The sequence below is a fragment of the Aedes aegypti genome, chromosome 1, assembly GCF_002204515.2.
Source record: "Aedes aegypti strain LVP_AGWG chromosome 1, AaegL5.0 Primary Assembly, whole genome shotgun sequence".
Classification (NCBI taxonomy): Eukaryota; Metazoa; Arthropoda; class Insecta; order Diptera; family Culicidae; genus Aedes; species Aedes aegypti.
This window is the reverse complement of record NC_035107.1, coordinates 303,309,720-303,321,205: the sequence shown is the minus strand read 5'-3', so window position 1 is coordinate 303,321,205 and position 11,486 is coordinate 303,309,720.

The following is an 11,486-nucleotide window of genomic DNA, read 5'->3' as shown; positions in this document are numbered from 1 at the left end:
TGGAAACATTTTGTGATTGGCAAACAATAGATGACACCTTTTACCTTCAATGTGGATAAAGTATTTGTAGCTCAATACTTCATTTAATAGTTTTTTACTAACTTGATGTGGAATCAGTATCCTGTACGAATATGAAATTGGGCCACTGTATATGTAATGAAGATATCGCTCATAAAATTTTCCAAAAATTTTGGGTTAAATATATGTTAAATCAATTTTTTGCAATGGGTTCATGGGAGAAAATTAATTTTCGAAAAAGAAGTCAAAATGTAGTGTAAATGCAAATTATGATACAAAACAGCATTAATGATCTCACATTACCTTTCCAGTGCCAATTTTTAACGAAAAAAGAGGGAAAATTCAAAAATCGAGTGTCGCTGAAAACCCTTCTCTATCATGAAATTAGCATCTTCCGCTCACGAACGTTTTCGAACGTGTGATTGAAAAATCTTAGTAATTGAGTACAAAACATGAAGATAATACCTTACCGAACCGTCCCGTCGTGGAAGTCACCAGTAAAATAGCTTTACTTCTTTTATTTTACTGATCAAAAAATGTAAACAAACCGCCTCCAGACTATTGCCATAATTGGGCTCTCATACACTCTTAGTACCAGTTATCGACATAGTGGAAATAACACGATTTCCAACTTAAAACAGTAGAATTGATTGCATACCAGCTAAATTTATTCATTTGTTCTCACTAGGCAACATACATTCATCGGTTGAAATAGTTTATCCGGATGAAAACATACATTTCGTAACGGAGGTCTCTTAGCCAACTGCTAAGAAGGTGACATATATGTGAAGCAAAATTTTCAAATGTTCATTTTTCGAAGCTTATTGCACGAATGTTCTTTTCAAGGTTTAGTTACCATCAAAAACAAATAGTTTAATCATTCCTGTGAATATAAGCCATTATAGTCTAGTGAAACAATAAGAAAAATCTCTTTTTGTTCCCACTATTGCCATAATTGGTACTTCTACCCTATAAATCTTTGCAAAATATTTTTTGACAAAACAGGGTGTCGACTCAATTTTGATAGTAAAACCCTGTTTTTTTTTCATGATCCTCCGATCGTTTTCGAGAAAAAATTCTTTATAAATGAGTGGATCTCAGTTCTCAGTACATTTTATATTATAATATAAAAAAATATCTAACATTGATAGAACATTATTCATTTGGTACGATGACATTTTTCAGGATAGTAAATCATCTACATACGTATAGATAAATCTTGATTTGAATGAGGTTTTCTCAAATATTTCGATAAAATATAAAAAATACTGTCGATTGTTCCCCGTATTTTTCTAGGATTAATGTCTGGTGGTGGAGTTCTACTATCAATATCTACTAAATTCAATTCAGAATTGATTCTCGCATAACTTCTGATCTCGCCCTAAAAGTCATTGGTAACCATGTGTGTAGCTCGTTGTTTCTGAGCATTTGAATGGATTTTCATGTTATTTAACAACGCTATGGCAAAGAAAGGATCATTATCTACCTGCCCGTTATGTTGGTTTGGATGCTTATTCTTTCTTGTGCTCAGAAACAATGAGCTACACACGTGGCTACCAATGGCTTTTAGGGCGTTATCTCAGAGTATGCGAGAATTATTTCATCAAAACATAAAGAATTTGAACATGTGTGGGTGAAAGCACACATCTCCGGAGAAACACATATATTTGCTTCTGTGTATTTTCCGCCAGACTAAGCTTGTAAATCATCATATGAAATTTTCTTTCAAACTGCTGAAGAAATTATATCCCAGTTATCTCCAGAATTCAAAGTGCATATCTATGGCGACTTAAATCAGCGTAATGCTGATTTTATTCGTGATTCCGAAAACGAAAGCATTCTGCTTCCGGTTGTCGGTGAAAATGAATCATTACAATTTATTTTTGAAAAAGCTGCATTTTTAGGTTTAAATCAAATAAATCATGTGAAAAACCGGCAAAACTGTTATTTGGACTTCTTATTCTCAAACATTATGGCAGATTTCTGTGTGAATGAATCTGTTTCTCCACTATGGAAAAATGAAGCATTTCACACAGCTATTGAGTACTCAATTTTTGTTCACAATAATCACAATTCTGACAACTGTGACTTTGAGAATTTCTTTGATTATAAAAACGCTAATTATGACGGAATTAAACAAAAATTAAATAGAATAGATTGGCAATCCGTTTTGAAAAACCAAGGAGATTTATAAAGTGCAGTGACGGATTTTTATTCAATTTTGTCGGAAATTATTCAGATGGAAATTCCTTTATTGCGAAGACGTCGTAGAAATGCGTCGAAAACCCCTGTTTGGATTAATAAGCAAATAACTAATTTAAAAAATCGTAAGCAAAAGGCTCATAAAATTTACAGGCAACAAAAATCTCGAGAAAGTTTAGAAAATTATTTGTATATATTGTCAACCAACTTAATCAAGCCATATCCGCTGCACTTGAAGAGTACAACACAAAAAAAGAAAATGATTTAAAATCTTGTCCTAGGAACTTCTTTAATTATGCTAAATCGAAGATGAAGTCTAACAATTTTCCATCTAAAATGACATTGGATGATAGAGCAGCAGATAATCCAGATGGCATGTGCAATCTTTTTGCTACATTTTTCCAAGAGACTTTTACTAACTTTTTTTCTAGTTTTCCTGATTTTACAACAAACGATATCGGTGTTAGTCAAATACTGGTACAGGACATTTTAACAGGACTGAAGAATTTAGATTCCACCAAAGGATCAGGGCCAGATGGAATCCCACCTATTTTACTGAAAAACTTAGCTAATGAGTTTACAGCACCATTATTTTGGCTATTCAACAAGTCATTTGAAATGGGCAGATTTCCAAAAGAATGGAAAAGATCGTATCTCATACCCATTATCGTGGAATTGCTATTATTTCATCCATTCCAAAACTATTTGAATCAATTATAAATAAAAATGTGTTTAGCCAAATAAAACATAGAATAACGAATACACAACATGGTTTCTATAAAGGTCGTTCTACTACAACAAACCTTTTGGAATTTGTAAATTACACTTTGAATGCAATGGACAGAGATAACCACGTCGAAGCACTTTACACCGATTTTAGTAAGGCATTTGACATACTAGACATTTCTATGTTGATTTTCAAGCTCAATAAAATGGGAATTGCGATGAGACTCCTCAACTGGATTGAATATTATTTAACAGATCGCGAACAAATAGTTAGATTTGAGGGAAAATTGTCTAAACCTGTTCACGTTACATCAGGAGTTCCCCAAGGTTCGCATTTAGGTCCATTGTTATTTATATTATTTGTTAACGATATTTCATATGTGCTTAAACATCTTAAAATTCTTATTTATGCCGACGATACGAAAATTTATATGGAAATCAATAGCAACAAAGATAGCGACATTTATCTGAATGAAATAAGTATATTTGATATATGGTGTAGCAAAAGCTTACTTCAATTAAACGTCAAAAAATGTAATTTAATCACATATAGCAGAAAACGGAATACACCACAGATTACTGTCTCTTTAGAAAATCAAATTGTTCAAAAGTGCGATAAGATTAGAGATTTAGGTGTCATATTAGATTCTAAACTTACCTTTACTGATCATTATAATACGATTATCCATAAAGCAACCAATATGTTGAGCTTTATTAAGCGTTTTAGCTACAATTTTCGGGATCCATATACGATTAAAACCTTGTTCATTGCTTATGTAAGATCAGTTCTAGAATATTGTAGTACAGGTCGGACTCGATTATCCGGGATTCGATTATCCGGAATTTTAGACTCGATCATCCGGAATTTGATTTTTGATGTTTTTGTTTTTCAATTTCTTTGCATAAATCTGAGATAATTTGGTACCGTAATCCGGGGTATCATTGATCAGCGGGGTAACATTGATCGGAATGACTCATCTCGTAAAAAGTTGGTATCATCATTTATTGATGAAACATTTCCAAAGCATGAATGTTGCTTCTCTTTCTTATATTAATGAGCTATTAAAAATTGAGATTTTTGCAAAAATTGCGTTAACTTTATGCGTAAATTTGTCAAGTTTGCGAAACAATGATTTCAATGGTTAAGGATGACACTACCGAAGATTCATGTCTCACATAGGTTCTGCAAGCGATATGGGCAAGGAAAATGCGGTTCTCACTAAAAATGGCATCGCCCAAAACGATTCCGCTGTCAAAACTTTTATAAGTATGTTCAATTAGGCAACATTAACGAATTACTGTTAAGAATGTAAAATTCCCTTAGGAAATTGCCTACCTTTAGGCGTATTTCGCAGGTTGAGGTGTTTTTAATTTTAAATTAACTCAAAAAGTAAATGAGATGTAAGCGTTTGGACATCATATTCGGCTTCAGGGGCCATGATTTAAGTAAGTAATGACATTTTCAATATTACCGACCGTTGTTTACATGGATGATCAATGTTACCCCATATCAGCTAAACGAAAAAATCACATAAAACATTTTTGTAAACATGCTTAAATCTTTCAAAAAACAAAATACAGTATGTAGTCACGAGCTATGAGTGGCAGTACTTGTTTTAAAAATATAAAACTCAGAACATTTGCATTTTTGAATTAAATATTTAAGAAATATCCTAAAAACTGATCAATATTACCCCGGATTACGGTATTGCAATATACAACATGAATGGTTTTACAGTTTTGAACGTATTTAAGAACAGGGGGGTTTGAAAAATGGTTTTTCAGTATGCTGGTCAAAAAAATGTTTTTCTTGTAAAGACCCCTACTGTTCCTAGAAATAATTTCTGGCTACGCCACCGCATCATATAAATAAAACAACATAAAAAGATGTCCTTTAATCGAAGATTTCAATTTTTTTCTTAGTGATTCGATTATCCCGAGGATTCGATTATCCGGAGTGAAAAAAAATCGATACTCCGGACAATCGAGTCCGACCTGTATTGTTTGGTCTCCGCATATAAAAACACATGGTGATAGAATCGAATCAGTACAGAAGCAATTTCATTTATATGCCTTACGCAAATTAGGCTGTACAACGTTTCCACTGCCATCATACGAGGCTCAATGCATGCTTATCGATATTCAAACCTTAAATGAGCGTCGCGAAATAGCCATGATTTCATTTGTCAATGATATTGTATCGCAGCGTATTGATTCCACCAATCTTTTATCTTGTTTGAATTTCTACACGCCCGCTACACAACTAACATTTAGTGCAAATGTAAACATTCTCTAGACCCTCTTTATACGGCTTTATGCTGAGTAAAGGCGCTGTACATACGAACGAAAGCTTCTATGCGATGCTTTTACCAACAAATCTGGCGAATCTACTCAGCTACTTTTAAGCTGTGTTGGCAGCTCTTATTCATACCGATCAATGCTCTATCTCGACAGTTATACGACAAGTAGCTGTATCACATCTTCGGAAAGCGCTTTCTCAACCATTTCGCAACTGTTGAATAATTATTATACAGCTTCGCTGTATTATCGATTAAATAATATTTTCAAGCTGTTTCACAGCTTACGGAATTCCTATCATAAGTATTTGAATTTAATGTTCCCAACGCTACCTGCCACCGTTTGGAATCGAACTCACGATCTTTGCATCCACAAGTCTCGACGCTGTTCTTGTTGCCACCACAGTCTATATCGAAAGGCAAAGAAAACACACCGTTTTGTTCTACATCGAAAACGGTTCACACAATGTTTTATAATGATCGTAAAAGATGTCATAGCCGCGCTTACACCACTTCATCAGGCTGTAAAAGGGTGCGAAACGTCAAACGCAATGTTTACATCTAACAAGCTGAGTAGATGCGCCACAAGTTGTTGTTTTACAGCCTTCTGCTGTATGCTCGCTGTATAACTGACGACAAAGCGCTTCTTAAATATATATTGAGCAGCATAACAAAATCATATTGTATAGAAGCAGCCGGATTGATGATGGCGAGTTTTATTCCACATCATTAGGTTGCTATCTTTTACGGTGTTGAGTTACAGCTTAGTGAAAGCAGCAAAAGCGATAACTGACGAAATTTATTCAGCTAAGATTTGTAGCTGCAAAACGTTTGCGTTACAGCTGTATTAACGCTAATCGTTCTATTTTTGACAGCTTTCATTTTTTGCTGCGTTCGCTGCTTCAATTTAACTATTATACACCACAAAGCAAATAATCTTGGCTTATAGCGCTAAAATTGTTAGTTGGGTAGACAGTTAAGAAATCGGAGTTTGTTTGCATCAAATAATCATCGAACTAATTATGCAAAATTCGGCCCAATGAATCGAATGATGTCTCTTTATAATCAGCATTTCACAGAAATTGATCTGACCATGTCGCGAACAAAGCTAAGACAATATTTTAATTCCTTAAGATATAATACAACATAGAATTAAGCAAACGTGTAGTCTACTATTGATTGACGAAATAAATAAATAGATTTGTTACAAGATTCTTCTTCGGAACTTCTTCAAGATTTAAACCTATATCTCCTATTATCTTGGAGAAACTACCAAGACTTTCGTTACAAATTTATTTAACAATTCACTAGTATTTTTTGAGATATCTTTAGAAAATGCTCCAGGGGTTCCCTTACGAGTTTCTCCATAATCGTTCCATATTTGTTCAGACATTTTTCGGTAGATTCAACACGGAATTCTTGAAATTTTTCCTTAAATTCATCCAGGGTAATCTCCCAAAGAATTACTAAGGGTGTCCTCAGAAATGTTTCATAAGAAATTCTTAAAAATTTAAACCTGTAGGGATACCTTCAATAACTATTCCACGTTTTCTGTTTATTTTCTCATGCTTTTCATTATGGAGCTTTAGTTAGAACATCAAATACAACATAACTCAAGTTGTCGATGAGAAACGAGAAGTACCTGCAAATATAGATGAAGAAGAAGAAAAAGAAGTAAAATCTATATAAATTCGCAAAACGTGCCAAAAAAAAGCATTGCGTTAATTTAGCGTACTTTACGATAACTTTCAAAACATATAATTTGAAAAACATTAAGAAAGAATGCTTTTGGAAAAAATATTGATGCCTTATACCCACTTCAAATCAGTTGAAACTATATCGAACTATCCAGAGGTATGTCAAGATGGTAAATAATAACTACCAATCTATAGATACTTTAAACCAATTTAAAAATATTGCAGTCTATTGTGTTGCTGGATTGCTGTTTGAAATCGTTTGATTATTGGAACATAGTATGAATATTGCTTTCCCTGACTTTCCAGCGTTCCTTGGCTTTCCAGGAGGTCGACACTTTGCACGATACGATGCATCTTGTCTGCATCTTTTTATCTAAGTACCATTGATTAGCTGCCCTATTTTGTTTTAATAATGATCAAAATAAATAATTTTGATTAAAATTTAAGCTCCCTCGCACATATAGTAGCACTAATGTACCTGCAGCGGCACTACTGAAAGAAGCTATTTTTATGTTACTAAATACAGGATGAATTCAAAACTTTTGACCTCTTGTTTATAGGAAAAAATAAAAAAAATATGCAGAAACACGATTTTAATTTAAATTTCGCATACATCGTCAAGCTAGTGTTGCTATAGGAACTTAACTTAGAGATAGCGGCCCGCGAACAAATTTTGAATAGTAATGTGAAGTGGCCCGCAAGCAGTGAGCTATTGATGACAACGGTTAAGTTCTTAAGTTCTTGCAAATGATTACTAAAATTATGGGCTTTTTGTCTGCCTTTCTACATGGCCAACAATTGAATGACTAACAAGAAATAATGAGGTATATACTGTGTTAAATTCTTCAGGAATGGCTTGTCTGACATCCCAAGGCTCCCCAAATCTTACAGCTATTTCGAGTCCAAACAAGTGTATCGGCAGACACGTGGCTTCAAAATTTCCTCATGCTTTCAAAAATGTCTTCACTTCCCAGTAACGTTCAGCGTTCATGGCCATAAAATGTGTTCAAGTCTTGAAAGAAAGACCGGACACCTCAGATTTTTTTCATAAATAGGCTTTGAATTTTGACTTGGTTGAAAATATTTTAAAGATTTACAAAGTTGAAGGAATCATTGAAATTTATGTAAATCTAGATACTTCATGTCATCAACGCTTCCTTAAATTCCATAAATCTCATCTTCAAAAAGAGATCTTTGTAGTCACATAAAAAGTCGTTAAAATGAACCCTCACGAAGGCTGACAATCGTGACGAAATAAAAAAAAAATCGTCAGCCTGAATAGTTACTCCTATTTTTGTTCTCTCTCTCTCTCTTCGATCGAAATCCGTTTTGCATTTACGTTTACGCCAGCAAAAAGTGGACCATGGATTCGAACGAATAGGATTCAACCGAAAGTTGTATCCACCGTAACAAGTTATAATCATTAATCTTATTCGTATATTTTGTACAAAATCCTGCAACAAATAGACGAATTTTTAAGATTCCTTCAAGTATTCTTCTATGAATTCCACTAATGACTGTTCCAGGCACTCCTTTATATATTTTTTAAGAAGTTCTTTATGCATTCCCTTTCGAGCTCGTTCAGAAATTTCAACAGAAAAAAAAACGAAAATCGTGGGGTGAATCTCAGAAGAATTATCAAAAATAATAACTCTAAGAAGATCCTGACGATTTTACATGACATAAATTGGAAGAAATTTGAAAGATGCTCGAGAATAACATGTAAGTGAGTCCCTGAAAAAAAATAGGCGGCATAATCTCTAGAGGAATTTTGGATTTAGGGCCCTATAGACCAATCCAGTTGCCTGAGTAGTAGTGCAATGTTGACAAAATTTTCTTTGTTTGCTGTGAGAACTGTCACAACATTGCTTTTGTTTGCTGTGAGAATCCAAATATAAACAGAATTGCTGCAAAACAACTACTTCCTTGTTGGCCTGCTGTTGACCGAAAGCTCAATAACGTCAAACAAACATCGATACCTTTTCATTCTGAGGAAATCGACTTGTGTAAGATTGATTGTGCGTTGGTGTTCGTGGCAGTTTGCTTGGGGACCTCTATTTTATAAGTCGAGTCGATCAAAAAAGCCTCGGCTATGGAGTCACTGTCGACCAAAAATTCCACTCGGTTCGGCCACTCGATTTTATCGACAGTTGTCACTCTATGTGACTGGAATACTATAGTCCATTTTACGAGACGTTTTTGAACAGCTGATCGCTTATTTTATGAATGAAATTTTGACAGTAGGCGGTGTCGTAACGTGTGAAAGTAACAGCAATATCATCAGTGTTCTCGCTTCGTAAAGTGGACTATGCACTGAGGCAAAAATACTTAGGTTTTCCATAAATCAAGACTTATGAACCAGCCAAATTATGGTTTCATTGCACGCTTAAACATTTCGAAAATGGGATCATAAATTTCATAAGTGAGAGCTTTGAATTCTTTATCAACAATTACTTGAAATATTTATCATAGCAATCGCTAGAAGAACTACTCCGCTTTCGATGTTGGCTACAAGTTAATCGTTAACAGATCACATGTTATCAAAACATGTCAATTTTTGTGCACGCCTGAAATAAAAGGCGAACAACATTATCGATTGATAAAACGATTCGACTTAATACCATTGCGTTTATTACCGAATTTCATTGATTGACTTATGAAATTCATTACTGAAATTCTTCACCAAAATCATAAGTAAAACTTACAAATTTCAACAATAATCGTTGTGGCGCCAAATCATAATTATTCCTTAAGAAATTATTAAGTTTTTTTGCCTCAGTGTGGGAGTCGACGAGTGACATCTGAAATATGCATGCTTACTTTGATCGACAGACGAGTCAAACGAATTCACTCGATTTATATATTTGACCCCTTAATTTCTAAAGGAATTCACGGAATTCACGAGGAATTATGTGAGGAGGAAGTGTTGAAAATTCTTAAGCAGCGAATGAAGGAAGGCCTTTTTTAGGAAATTGAAGAATTTTTCAAAGTATTTTATAGAGGGAGTTCAAGAAAAAATCTTAAAGGAATTCAATACCCTTTCAAAAACAATGAAAGATGAAATACCATGAGAGTTTGTAACTCAATGGAGAGTTTCAAGTAGTGGAAGAATATCCAAAAGAATTCCAGGAGAAAACTGTGTAGGTACCTTTTGGCAGTATACTTGAACATATGTGCAGTAGCCTGGGACACGGTTATATGAAAAATTTAAATTCTCGCTCTAGTCCATTTTTTGGCTTGCGTTTAGGTCCTATAACAACTGTGCTTTCATTTCAGCTCGATCGGAGAAACTATATTTTAGCGCCAGCCGTTCAAAATTTGTATGGGATTTACTATGCGAAAACTTACTTTTGCAAAGAAAAATCGCCAGAGGTCAACCATTGACCTCTATAAAAATTCTGAACACTGATCTCGATAGGTACGACGAACAACATTGCCGAAGACCGCAAAGCAATCCGATGCTTGTGAAAAAAGTTGTTACGCATAGACTATTCGGTAATTTTGCCTGATTTTGTTATTGTTGTTATTCCTTTACGTGTTAATCAACGTCGCCTTGCCAATAGGTTTTCTTTGAACAACTTTTTTCACAAGTGTCGGATTGTTTCGCGGTCTTCCGCAATATTCTTCATCGTAAAAATACCTATCGAAGTCTGTGTTCAGAATTTTTATAGAGGTCAATGGGCGACCTCTGGCGATTTTTCTTTGCAAAAGTTAGTTTTCCCATAGTAAATCCCATACAAACTTTAAACGGCTGGCGCTAAAATATAGTTTCTTCGATCGAGCTGAAATTATGCACAGTTGTTATGGGACCAAAATGCAATCCAAAAAGTGGACTGGACTGGAGCAAGAATCTAAATTTTTTCCCACACTAATGTGCAGCTCTGCAGGACGGACCCGTTACTTAGCCGGAAAAATAATTTTCTGCGTATTTTAAACTTCACTTATTGTTATTATTGTCTTTATTAGAGAGATGAACTACATTTTGCATATTGTGTTATGATAGCTACAAAGCGAAACAATATTCAATTGGAGGTTTTCCATACCTGACTCTTTCATAAGACCCGATATAGATCAACCACAGCCTGTGTTTTTTTTAGGGTCTGGGTCATTTGGCATAAAGCCATTTGGCATAAGGTCATTTGGCATAACGTCATTTGGCATAAAGGACAGTTGGCATAACAGCCATTTGGCATAACGGTCATTTGGCATAATTTTGAACAATGTGAAAATAAAGGGTCATTTGGCATAACGGACATTTGGCATAATACCAACCCATCTGAAAAGTAAAAGTTATTTGGTGTAATAATTCAGCTATTCCTTTTTCTATGTGAAAAAAATGTTATAATATTACGCAAGAGAAAAAGTCATGTTAAAAAGAAGGTCAAATTCCTATATAACAAAATAACGCATCGAAACGCTATGCAATTACCCTCGAAAAAATACCTTATGTTTAAAAGAAGGGTAAATCTCTAGATAAATATCATGACTAAACAGAATAACAGAAGATGAACAAGGGTGTCAATCAGTGACGCAATATTTCTTAATT